This window comes from Colobus angolensis, unplaced genomic scaffold (assembly GCF_000951035.1).
Source record: "Colobus angolensis palliatus isolate OR3802 unplaced genomic scaffold, Cang.pa_1.0 Scaffold252, whole genome shotgun sequence".
NCBI lineage: Eukaryota > Metazoa > Chordata > Mammalia > Primates > Cercopithecidae > Colobus > Colobus angolensis.
The window spans coordinates 3,182,361-3,194,169 of NW_012115733.1; the positions used below are offsets into that span (position 1 = coordinate 3,182,361).

At 44.3% G+C, this 11,809-nt stretch overlaps 1 pseudogene; it reads left to right on the top strand.

The window, feature by feature from the left end:
- The first annotated feature begins 3,875 nt into the window (after nt 1-3,875).
- LOC105515046 lies at nt 3,876-4,193 on the top strand (annotated as a pseudogene).
- Nucleotides 4,194-11,809: the final 7,616 nt, after the last annotated feature.

Consider the following 11,809-nt stretch of genomic DNA (forward strand, 5'->3'; position numbering starts at 1 on the left):
GGTGAAACCCCGTCTCCACTAAAAAAAATACAAAAAATTAGCCGGGTGTGGTGGCGGGTGCCTGTGGTCCCAGCTACTCGGGAGGCTGAGGCAGGAGAATGGCGTGGGTCCGGGGGGCGGAGCTTGCAGTGAGCCGAGATCGAGCCACTGCACTCCAGCCTGGGGGACAGAGTCAGACTTCGCCTCAAAAAAAAAAAAAATGACAGAATGTCTAAGCAAGTTGCTGAGGGTTTATGAAGGATGAGCCTTGGGAAGGAAGTCTTATATATGATGAGATAGGTTGGGATGGAAAAGAAATTGTTTATCAGTTTTTCTAAAAATTGAACATTAGTGTCAAGGGTGCACTGAAGCAGGGCGAGTCTGCTCCTCTAGGTTTGAAATAGGTTTTTTTAACATGTTTATCTGTTTTTCTTTACCTTTTAAATAATCAGTCTGTAACAACAGAGATTTCGCATTTTAAGAAAGGTTCTTAACTGTATTTATTAAGTTTCTGTTTTTGTTTTCTAAGATGGAGTCTCGTTCTGTCGCCCAGGCTGGAGTGCAGTGGTGTGATCCAGCCAGTGCAGTAAGCAAGGTTGCTCACTGCAACCTCCACCTCCTGGGTTCAAGTGATTCTCCTGTCTCAGCCTCCCAAGTAGCTGGGATTACAGGAGCCCACCACCATGACTGGCTTACTTTTGTATTTTCAGTAGAGACGGGGTTTCACCATGTTGGCCAGGCTGGTGTCCAACTCATGACCTGAAGTGATCTGCCTGCCTTGGCATCCCAAAGTGCTGGGATTATAGGCATAAGCCAACGCACCCAGCTGTAATTAGCAATAGTATAATAAATTTAGTTTGTACAATAGTTTTGATCCAAGATCCGAAGCCTAAGGGCTGTCAGCTGAACAAATCAAAAGACTGTGGGGAAAGTGAATGAGACCACTTATAGTCTTTGAGTAGCATTTTAGGACTGGGTTGAATTAAGGCAGAGTGCCAACTCTATAAAAGGGAGCACTAGGTGAAGTAAAGGATTTGGGGATCAAGTTCTGTCAAGTGAAAAATTAGACATTCAGGGGATTAGAGTCTCATTATGATATGAAGACTTATTCTGGTGTCTTGGGAAAAGCTGTCTACAGTGTGGACACATCAACTTCTCATCCTGATTTGTTGTTGGAATGTCTCTGCTTATGGCATTGGTCGGTTTGGTGAACTTTTTGTGTGGTCCATGCATCAGGCATGAGACTTGTTCCTTAAAATTTATACAGTTTTATCTTATAGGACTTGTAAAGCAAAAATAAAATCCTAAACCCCTGCATCCCTGCAACCATCTGAGTAGACTTCTTCCTCAGCCAGGGCTCTTTTAAAATTGAGCCTGAGAGATGATTTCAGGCCATGACAGGAAGTGGGGGTCAGACGTGCCTCATTATACCTCTCTGACATCAACATCAACACAGACTTGAAGTCTGATAAGAAACATAATACGGCCGGGCGCAGTAACTCACAACTGTAATCCTAACACTTTGGGAGGCTGAGGCAGGGGGATCACCTGAGGTCAGGAGTTTCAGACCAGCCTGACCAATATGGTGACACCCTGTTTCTACTAAAAATACAAAAATTAGCTGGGTGCGGTGGCAGGCGCCTGTAATCCCAGCTACTCAGGAGGCGGAGACAGGAGAATCACTTGAACCTGGGAGGCAGAGGTTGCAGTGAGCTGAGATCGCACCACTGTATTCTGGCTTGGGCAACAGAGTGAGATGCCATCTGAAGAAATAAAGAAAGAAACATGTTAACAACCTGTTCTCTCTGTAGCCTAGTACCTGAAGACTTCCTCTGCAAGGAAGAACTTGGGGCTCTGCAATCCTTTATCTTAACCTTGGCATTTCTTTCTGTTGATCCTAGGGTTTTGTTTTGTTTTGTTTTGAGACGGAGTCTGTCTCTTTCGCCCAGGCTGGAGTGCAATGGCATGATCTCCACTCACTGTAACCTCCGTCTTCCAGGTTCAAGCAATTCTCATGCCTCGGAGTAGCTGGGACCACAGGCGCAGGCCACCGCACACAGTTAATTTTTTGTCCTTTTAATTGAGATGGGGTTTTACCATGTTGCTCAGGCTGGTCTTGAACTCCTGGCCTCAAGTGATCTCCCTGCCTCGGCCTCCCAAAGTGCTGGGATTCCAGGTGTGAGCCAACACGCCGGGCCTATAATTAGGTTTCTGATTGCTTAGGAAACTGAGCTTTGGAATGGTTATGTTTTTAAGTCCATGTAACTTTCTGTATTGTTGTTGAAGTCTGTTGACTATCAATCTGGTTAAATGAGTGACTATTTTCTTTTTCCCTTTTTCTTTTCTTTCTTTTAGAATTTATTTTTGGCCTGTGACACAGCCCTCAGGAGGTCCTGAGAACATGTGCCCCTAAATGAGTGACTCTTATTTCACAGTGATCCGTGATCCTATTTTGAACAAATGTTTTGAGCCTTTAAACATCTTTGACAAACTTTCCCCAAATCAAATTCTGTTTTAATTTATCTGTTGCTACTGAACAAACTAATCAAATTCTAATTTAAGTCTTTTTAACCTGAAATTGACTTTGAGATTTACCAGTGAGGCTCCTGGAGAGCCTCAAAGAATGTGTCTCTCATTAGGCTTATTTGATATGTTAGATTATATGAAAAGCAATGTCAAATAATAAAATAATACTAATTGCTGTTTACACTTATGTAGCTATGATATTGGTGTTAATGTTATATGTTTACACTTACATAGATATGTTATTGATGTTAATGTTTATATGATCTGAAGATCATATAAAATTTACAGAGGTCTGGTGATCCTGGTGTGATGCTATCAGTCATGATTCTGGTTGTTATCTTAAAATGCTCTATATAATAGAAATATCTGAACTTTCATGTCAAATATTGAACTTTCATCAGATTTTAATCATCACTATTCTAAGTTTTTTCATCTACAGTGCTGATTCTTCTCTAAAAGCATCTAGAATCAAATTCATTAAAAAGATTCTAACAAGTACTGTTGAATATAGATTTCTAATATCTTTCAGATCAATGAACTAAATAATTTTTTTTCAAAACTCTAACAGAAACTGATGGGTTCATGCAACTGATCATCAAGATCAAGCAGAACAAAAATTAATTACATGAAGCTAAATAACTGATAAAGTTAATGTATTTTTGACCTTTATTTAAAACTTTAGTTGTTCTTTGGCTGGATGCGGTGGCTTATAGCTGTAATCCCAGCACTTTGGGAGGCTGAGACAGGAGAATCCCATGAGTGCAGGAGTTCAAGACCGACCTGGGAAACATAGGAGACCCAGTTTCTAAAAAAAAATTAAGACAATAAAAACTTTCTTTTTAATTAAATGTTTTGTTTTCCACATATAAGAAAATTTTCTGGTGGGGTGGGGTTGTTCACTCTGGAAAGCCAAGGAGGGAGGATCGCTTGAGCCTAGGAGTTCAAGACCACTCTGGTCAACATGGCAAAACCCTGCCTCTACAAAAAATACAAAAAAAATTAACTGGGCAAGGTGGCACACGCCTGTGGTCCCAGCAACTTGGGAGGCCGAGGTGGGAGGATCAGTTGAGCTGAAAGGCAGAGGTTGCAGGGAGCTGTGTTTGCACCACTGCACTCCAGCCTGTGCAACAGGGCACAAACCTTTCTCAAAAAAAAAAAAAGAAAAAAAGAAAATTTTCTCTGTTAAAGTATCTATAGTTTATAACAATTTGGTAAAGTATGCTTTTGTAAACTAAGATGGAAACGTTTGCTTTTTCTTTCTACTGGATTCCTCCAGAATTCGAAAACCATTTGTAAATATTCTTATGGCAATATGGTTATTTACACAGGTCCAGTAAAAACCTGCTCTTGGTGCCTCATTCAATTCCAACATGGCAAAAATCTCCAGCCCTACAGAGACAGAGCAGTGCATCGATTCCCCGATTTCTGTTTTCCAGAAATAGGCTGGAAAGGATGGTTACAACAGCATTCACCCCAAGATGGAGTTCCCAAGCTTCATGAATACAGACCTAGCTGCCTTCACAAAGAACCAGAAGCGCCCCAGTGTCCTTGAACACATGGTGAAGAAACTGGATCGCACTAGTGATGGGCAGTTAGATTTCCAAGAATGTCTGCATCTGATGGATGGCATGACTGTGGCTTACCATGACTCTTTTCTCAAGGCTGCCCATTTCAAGAAGCAGATCTGAGGATCCCTTGGGCCTGGTTTCCAAGCCACCCCCTTTCCTTGCAGCCTTGCCATCACCATCTCCTCACAGCCCACATGTCCCCTGGGCCCAGCACACCTACCACCTCATGCAGGCCCTGCATGCAGGTAGTAATAAAACCATACTTCTCTTCTCTTTTCCTTTATTTAGTTATTTTTTTGAGATGGGGTTCTCCTTATGTTGGGCAGGCTGGTTTTGAACTCCTGGGCTCAAGTGGCCTCCCAAAGTTCCGGGAATACAGGTGTGAGCCATTGAACCTGGTCCCCCCCCCTTTTTTTTTTTTAAGCACACACACACACACACACAAAACCACCAAAAAAGCAACAACAACAACAAAACACCTCTGCTCTCTCTTTATAGAGGGATACAACTGAAAACATTGGTTATAGGGCTGGGCAAAGTGACTTGCGCCTGTAATCCCAGCACTTTGGGAGACTGAGGCAAGTGGATCACCTGCAGTTGGGAGTTTGAGACCAACCTGGGCAACATGGTAAAACCACATGTCTACTAAAAATACAAAGTTAGCCAGGCTTGGTGGCACACGCCTGTAATCCTGGCTACTCAGGAAGCTGAGGCAGGAGAATTGGGGCCAAGAGGCGGAGGCTGCAGTGAGCTGAGATCTCACCGCTGCACATCAGCCTGGGCGACAGATCAAGACCCTGTCTCAAAAAGAAAAAAAAATGAAACATTGGTTATATTACCAAGGCTTTCATCAAAATGCAAGGAATGGCTAACTTCAAGTATTTTTAGCTTTACAGTGAGTAAATAAAAACGGTCACTTTCTGGCAGGCCCAGGAACCTTGAGAATGTAGGTGAAATCTAAAGTCCACCTTGGTTTCACTTTCTATCCTCAAGAGGTTTTTAAATCTGAGATTCCTAAGTGATCAATATAGAGAGAAAAATTATGTTGCTAAAGAAAAGTTCTAATAGACCAGTTATTAGATTGTGGCTGTCTGCATTGTTTCGAGGTCTTGGTTTTTTGTTTATTTGTATTTGAGACGGAATTTCTCTGTCACCAGGCTGGAGTGCAGTGGCGCAATCTTGGCTCACTGCAACCTGCACCTCCCCTGTTTAAGCGATTCTCCTGCCTCAGCCTCCAGAGTAGCTGGGACTACAGGCACACGCCACCATGCCCAGTTAATTTTTGTATTTTTAGTAGAAATGGGGTTTCACCATGTTGGCCAGGATGGCCTTGATCTCTTGACCTCGTGATCCACTCACCTCAGCCTCCAAAAGTACTGGGATTATAGGCATGAGCCACTGCGCCCAGCCGAGTTCTTGTTATCTACATATAGAATGGACTAATTCCAACCTTTCCCCATAAAATTACTAAAAACAGATTCTGCTCCGTTCCTGAAGTCTGCTGATGAAAAGAGTTAAACTCTGGAAAACATTTGAAGAGATTTATCCTGAGCCAAATAGGAGTGACCATGGCCCATGACGCGGCCTCAGGAGGTCCTGAGTTGCCCAAGGAGGTCGGGGTGCAGCTTGGTTTTATAGATTTTATGGAGACTCAATCAAATACATTTAAGAAATACATTGGTTTGGTCCAGAAAGGCAGGACAACTCAAAGCAGGGGCTTCCAGCTTATGGGTAGATTTAAACATTTTCTGCTTGACAATTGGTTAGGTTTATCTAAAAACTTGGGATGGGCCAGGCATGGTGGCTCACGCCTATAATCCCAGCACTTTGGGAGGCCAAGGTAGGCAGATCACCTGAGGTCAGGAGTTTGAGCCTAGCCTGCCCAATATGGTGAAACCTGGTCTCTATGAAAAATACAAAAAAATTAGCCAGATGTGGTGGCAGGTGCCTGTAATCCCAGCTACTCTGGATGCTGAGACAGGAGAACAGCTTGAACTTGGGAGATGGAGGTTGCAGTGAGCCGATATTGCACCACTGCACCCCAGCCTGGGCAAGAAGAGCGAAACTCCATCTCAAAAAAAAAAAAAATTTTTGTTTTCATCCTATTATAATCCTGATAATTGCTTTGCTTTGCATCTTACTATGGACTTGTTGGATATCTAGGTGGCTGTAAACTACCCAGAGAAAGATAGAAACAGCAGTGGAGATAATTAGAAAATTGTAGTGTTACTATAAAAGAGTAACAAAAGGGGGAAATTGTAAGGGTAACTAAATATAAATTGAGTTTTTCCTCTTGCCAAAAGGGAAAAAGAGACCTTCCCCCATTTCACTTTCCTTAGAGTATTTCCTTGAGAAAATTTGTATTTGTAAATTCTTCCTTTGATATGTAAGCCTCTGGCCATCCTATAACCCAGGAATGTCTTGAACTTGAACTCCAGGCCTCAAGTGATCCTCCAGCCTCAGCCTACCAAAGTGTTGGGATTACAGGCCTGAGCCACCACGCCCAGCCCCTGGAAATGTCTTTCTTCAAGACCTTGGAGCCATCTTTGAAATGTGAACGTAGAGGAAGATGATGTCCCTGTCTCCCTGTCACCAGAGGAGTTTAGCCTAGGTGCCTAGCTCCAACTTGTAAGTACCTGCTTGTCATAGAGATATGAGTTTTATTTTTCCTCAGATAAAGGCAATTAACTAACACAGATGGGTACTCCAGTTACTCGGTGAATTTAGGACTTGCCTTGGAGCATTAGTTTTCACCCTTGGCTGCTGCTGTACAACCAGGCAAAGTAGCTACATGCCTGGACTTTCTGACTTCTGCTACCACTTTTGTTTGTTTGTTTGTTCGTTTTTTAGATGGAGTCTTGCTCTGTCACTCAGGCTGAAGTGCAGTGGTGTGATCTCAGCTCACTGCAACCTCTGCCTCCCAGGGTCAAGTGATTCTCCTACCTCAGTCTCCCAAGTAGCTGGGATTACAGGCGTGCACCACCATGCCCAGCTAATTTTTGTATTGTTGGTAGAGAAGGGGTTTCACCATGCTGCCCAGGCTGGTCTCAAATTCCTAACCTCATTCTCCACCTGCTTCGGCCTCCCAAAGTTTTGGGATTACAGGTGTGAGCCACCACGCCTGGCCTCTGCTACCACTTTTGGATTGTATGAAACACTACACTTCCAAGTGTGGGATCTGGCTTCCCAGACAGTTGCGAAAGGGGCAGGTGATGCAATCTAGAAGCGTGGGGGAGTTCGTGCCTGTGGGGTAAATTTTGATCAATTAGAAAAGGAACTAGGAATGAGAGCCAGGTATGTAAATTCCCTCTCCTCTCCTCTCCCCATGCACCGTTTCAAGCATAGTTTCTCAGTATAGTCTGTCTAGGGGTGTCCTGTATAGCCCAAAGCCTGTTTCCTTGGGAACCTGAGCTAAAACAATGGGCATTCAAACACTGAAGACAGTGTTACATGTGTGGAGTACCCAGACTTGGGCAGAGGAAAATTATCGCAATAAGGAAATGGACAATTTGAGGATTTGGAATAGAGGGAAGGACTAGAAGAACCAGTAGTAGAATAGCTTATGGGTAAAATTTTTGGAGAAAAAGGCAGTTCTGCTGATTTTTGCAGTGAACTGCTTAGCTCTGTAAAAAAAAAAAAAAAAAATATATATATATATATACACACACACACACATACACACACACACACATATATATATAAATATATATATATCCTTTCTTTCCATCAGTCTCCCCTATGAAATCTTCCATACAGTATCCTTTTATAACTATCTATTGCCTGTGAGGTGAATTTTCTTTTTTCCTTTTTCTTTTTTATTTAGACATAGAGTCTCTGTCTCCCGGGCTGGAGTGCAGCGGCACGATCTCGGCTCACTGTAATCTCTGCCTCCTGAGTTCAAGTGATCCTCCTGCCTCAGTTGCCCTAGTAGGTGGGAATACAGGCACCCACCACCTATGCCCAGCTATATATACATATATATACACACATATATATACGCACATATATATACATATATACACACACACACATATATATATATATTTTGTATTTTTAGTAGAGATGGAGTTTCACTATCTTGGCCATGCTCGTCTCGAACTCTTGTCCTCAAGTGATCCACCCGCCTTGGACTACCAAAGTGCTGGGATTGTAGGCGTAAACCACTGTGCTCAGCTTGCCACTTTCCTTTTGGAGAATAAAACAGATTGAGTCTTGAGCCAAAATGCAGGGGAAGCTGCACCCAGACAGGTAATAAAATATTATATACAATCATAGGTAGGTTTTCTACATACCACTAATAACCATTTAGAAAACCAAATTGAGAAAAATTACACTTATATAGTGACAAAAGTACATAAAATATCTAAAACCAGATGATTGGAGCAAGATAGAAGATAGATCCCGTGCCCCACTCAACATTCCATTGAACTGGGAAGAAAATGTTTTCAAGGATCAATTCTTAACAGTAGAGGAAAATAGGAAAACGTGTCAGTGGTCCACCAGAAATATTGAGGCATTCCTGGGAGATAGAGTAGATGGGATCGGACTGATAGCGAAACCCAAGTAGAAAAGACCACAGCTCAAATCACTGTAGGAATGAGATGCTGTTTGTTTTTTGAGATAGAGACTTACTCTGTCACCCAGGCTGGAGTTCAGTGGCGTGATCTGGGATTCACAAGGGCCTGCCACCACGGCCGGCTAATTTTTGTATTTTTAGTAGAGACAGGGCTTTCGCCATGTTGGCCAAGCTGGTCTCGAGCTCCTGACCTCAAGTGATCTGCCTGCCTCAGCCTCCAAAACTGCTGGCATCATGGTGTGAGTCACCGCCCCCGGCCAGGAGATGCTCTTTGTAATAAAGCCTCTGAAAACTCCACACTCTGAATCAAAAAAACACGGAGCTGGAAAGGGCCTTAGGATAGTCATCAGGTAGGTTAATTTAAAAGTTCATTTAAAACATCTAAATCAGCCAGATTCCCCTCCAACACCACAGACAGATTGGCTGGCAGTAGCCACTTTTGCCTCTAAGATGAAACTCTGATAATTGTTCATTAAAGAAAGTGAAGGCCTGGCGAGGTGTCTCACACTTGTCATCCCAGCACATTGAGAGGCTGAAGCAGGAGGATTGCTGAGGCCAGGAGATCGAGACCAGCCTGGGAAACATAGTGGACACCCTCTCTAGAAAAAATACAAAACCCAGCTGGGTATGGTGGCGTGTGCCTGTACTTCCAGCTAGTTTGGAAGTGGAAGGGGGAGAATCCCTTGAGCCTGGGAGATCGAGGCTGCAGTGAGCTGGACTTGCATCACTGCACTCCAGCCTGGGAGACAGAGTGAGATCCTGTCTCAAAAAACCACAAAAGTAGTGTATCATGACTTGGTGTAAATTCAGCCCTTCACAGTAATAATGAAGGACAGAAACACATTTGTGTGGAGAGGGACCATGTTCACTCATTATCTACACATGATAGACAGTCAGGAGCTTTATACACCCAAGGAACTTAAGGAAAAATGTTCCCTGTCATGACTCAGAATCTTCCAGCCACTCTTCCTTGCACCTGTCTGGAGGGCTGGGGGACCCAACTTATGGATCCCATTTTCCCAGGGAGAAAGAAAAATCAAACCCTTCAGTATCTCTCTTGGGGCATGCTCTCCTCTATTTGCATGGAGGATAAGGCACTCAATATCTAGTAGCCGAATGTTACATTTGTGTAATGCAGAACCATATTGGGATAAAATAGAATTTGCTTCCTGTGAGACACAGGTAGAGGTACGTCCACACTGACCTGGGTGGCAGCCACCTCTTCCTGCAGTACCAGGCAGGGCATGCTCACAGATCTGGGGAACCTCTGCTGCTCCTGGAGCCCCACAACTTCCTTCCTGGCACCCTCTTCCTCTGGTGGTTGTGACAGCCCACACTTGGCCTTGGGTCTCCCAGCTTCTTTGCCTGACCCTCTTCTGCCCACCCTGCATATCTCTGTCTCCCACTGTCCCTGCTGTGACTACGATTGCCTCTCCATCCTTGCACTCTCTCTCTCCTAGTGCTCCTTGTCTTGGGTAAATGAACCCACAGCCTCTACATTGTGATTCGGGGCAGAACCCGGGACTTATTCAATTCTCCGTCCGTCCATCATACACACCTCTCCTCCTTAATGTTTCTAGAGTCAGTGAGCTCCAAACTCAGCTTCTTCTGCACCTGCCAGCTGTAGGACCTGTGACAAGACGCCTACCATCTTGTCTGGGACTCCGTCTCTGATCTATCATATAGGCATAATGATGATAGTGTCCTCCTTCCAAGGCTGGGGAGAACCAGGAGGCCAACGTGATGCGCTACGGATGGTCAAAACAGCTCTGATCCTGCCTCTACCTGGGGCTGGTGTTTCAAGTCTGTTGTGTGTGAATGGAGCCTTAATGTCTTCATTCACACACAATGATTTGTTCTAAAACAGACTCCCCTCTGCCCTTCCCTTCCCCACAACAGTTTCACCTCTGCACCGTGCAGTGGTACCTGTGAGAAAGAACTGACCCATTTCAAATCATCGTCCCCACCCCATTCCCGAGGCCCTTGGTTGGTGAGACCCTTGATGGGCAGTCTTATGCTTCTGTCCAGGGGACTTTCCCACTGTTGCTTCCCTGCACGGAGACTAAGTGGACTCTTCTATTCCCTGTCTATCACAGGGTCTATAGTGCACGCATCTTCCTCATTCCTCCACGTTTCCCAGATGACGATTTCATCTGTGTCTCCTCCCTCATACTCCCAAAGGGACCGTCCCAGCCCTAGAACTTGAAAATTGTTCAGAGAGCAAAGGCCAAGATGCCCAACCACTTGCTGCAGAATCCTGCTCCAGGACTGAAGTGTATGGTCTCTATCAAAATAAAAACTGGAGGCCAGGCAAGGAGGTTCATGCTTGCAGTCCCAGCACTTTAGGAGGCCAAGGTGGGAGGATTGCTTGAGTCCAGGAGTTCGAGACTAGCCTGGGTAACATAGCAAGACTCTCTAGGCAAAACCTAAAAAAAATTAGTAGATCATTATAGTACGTGCCTGTAGTCACAGCTACTCTGGAGGCTGAGGTGGGAGGATTGCTTGAGTCCAGGAGTTCAAGGCTGCATTGAGCTATGTTCATTCCCCTGCACTCCAGCCTGGACAGAGCAAGACTCTGTCTCTAGAACAACCAACCAACCAACCAACCAACCAACCAACCAAACAAACAAACAAACCCAACAACTGGAAACATCCTCCTCTAGAATGGTAGTCAGGAACATCTGTCTGCCTTGTTCCCTGATGTCTCTCCAGCACCTAGAACAGCGCTCAGCACCAGTTCGCACTCATTAGGTTTTTGTTGAATAAATGACTCTTTTTACGCAGCAATTGCACTTCTAAGAATCTATCCTAAAGAAATATTTACACACGTGCACAGAACTGTGTGCACAATAATGAGAGGAACAAACAATTGGGGAACATTTGCAAATGCTTATTAACTGTCAATGACTGATAGAGGGGAATCGGATGAGGGAAGTGCATGCTGAACAGGAAACAGAGTGAGGGGGGCTTGACCAGGACGCATGGCAATGGAGAAAAGCAGATGGGAGATGCTTATAGTGGTACTTGGTGTGTGTGTTGGGGGGGGGGCGTGTAAATGCAGAGGAGAAAATCTGAAATTAAACACTCAGAACTGCCCTCAGTAGTCACATCTGGGGAGAGAGGAGGGTAGTGCTATGCTATGGAGAGAATACCTGAAAAT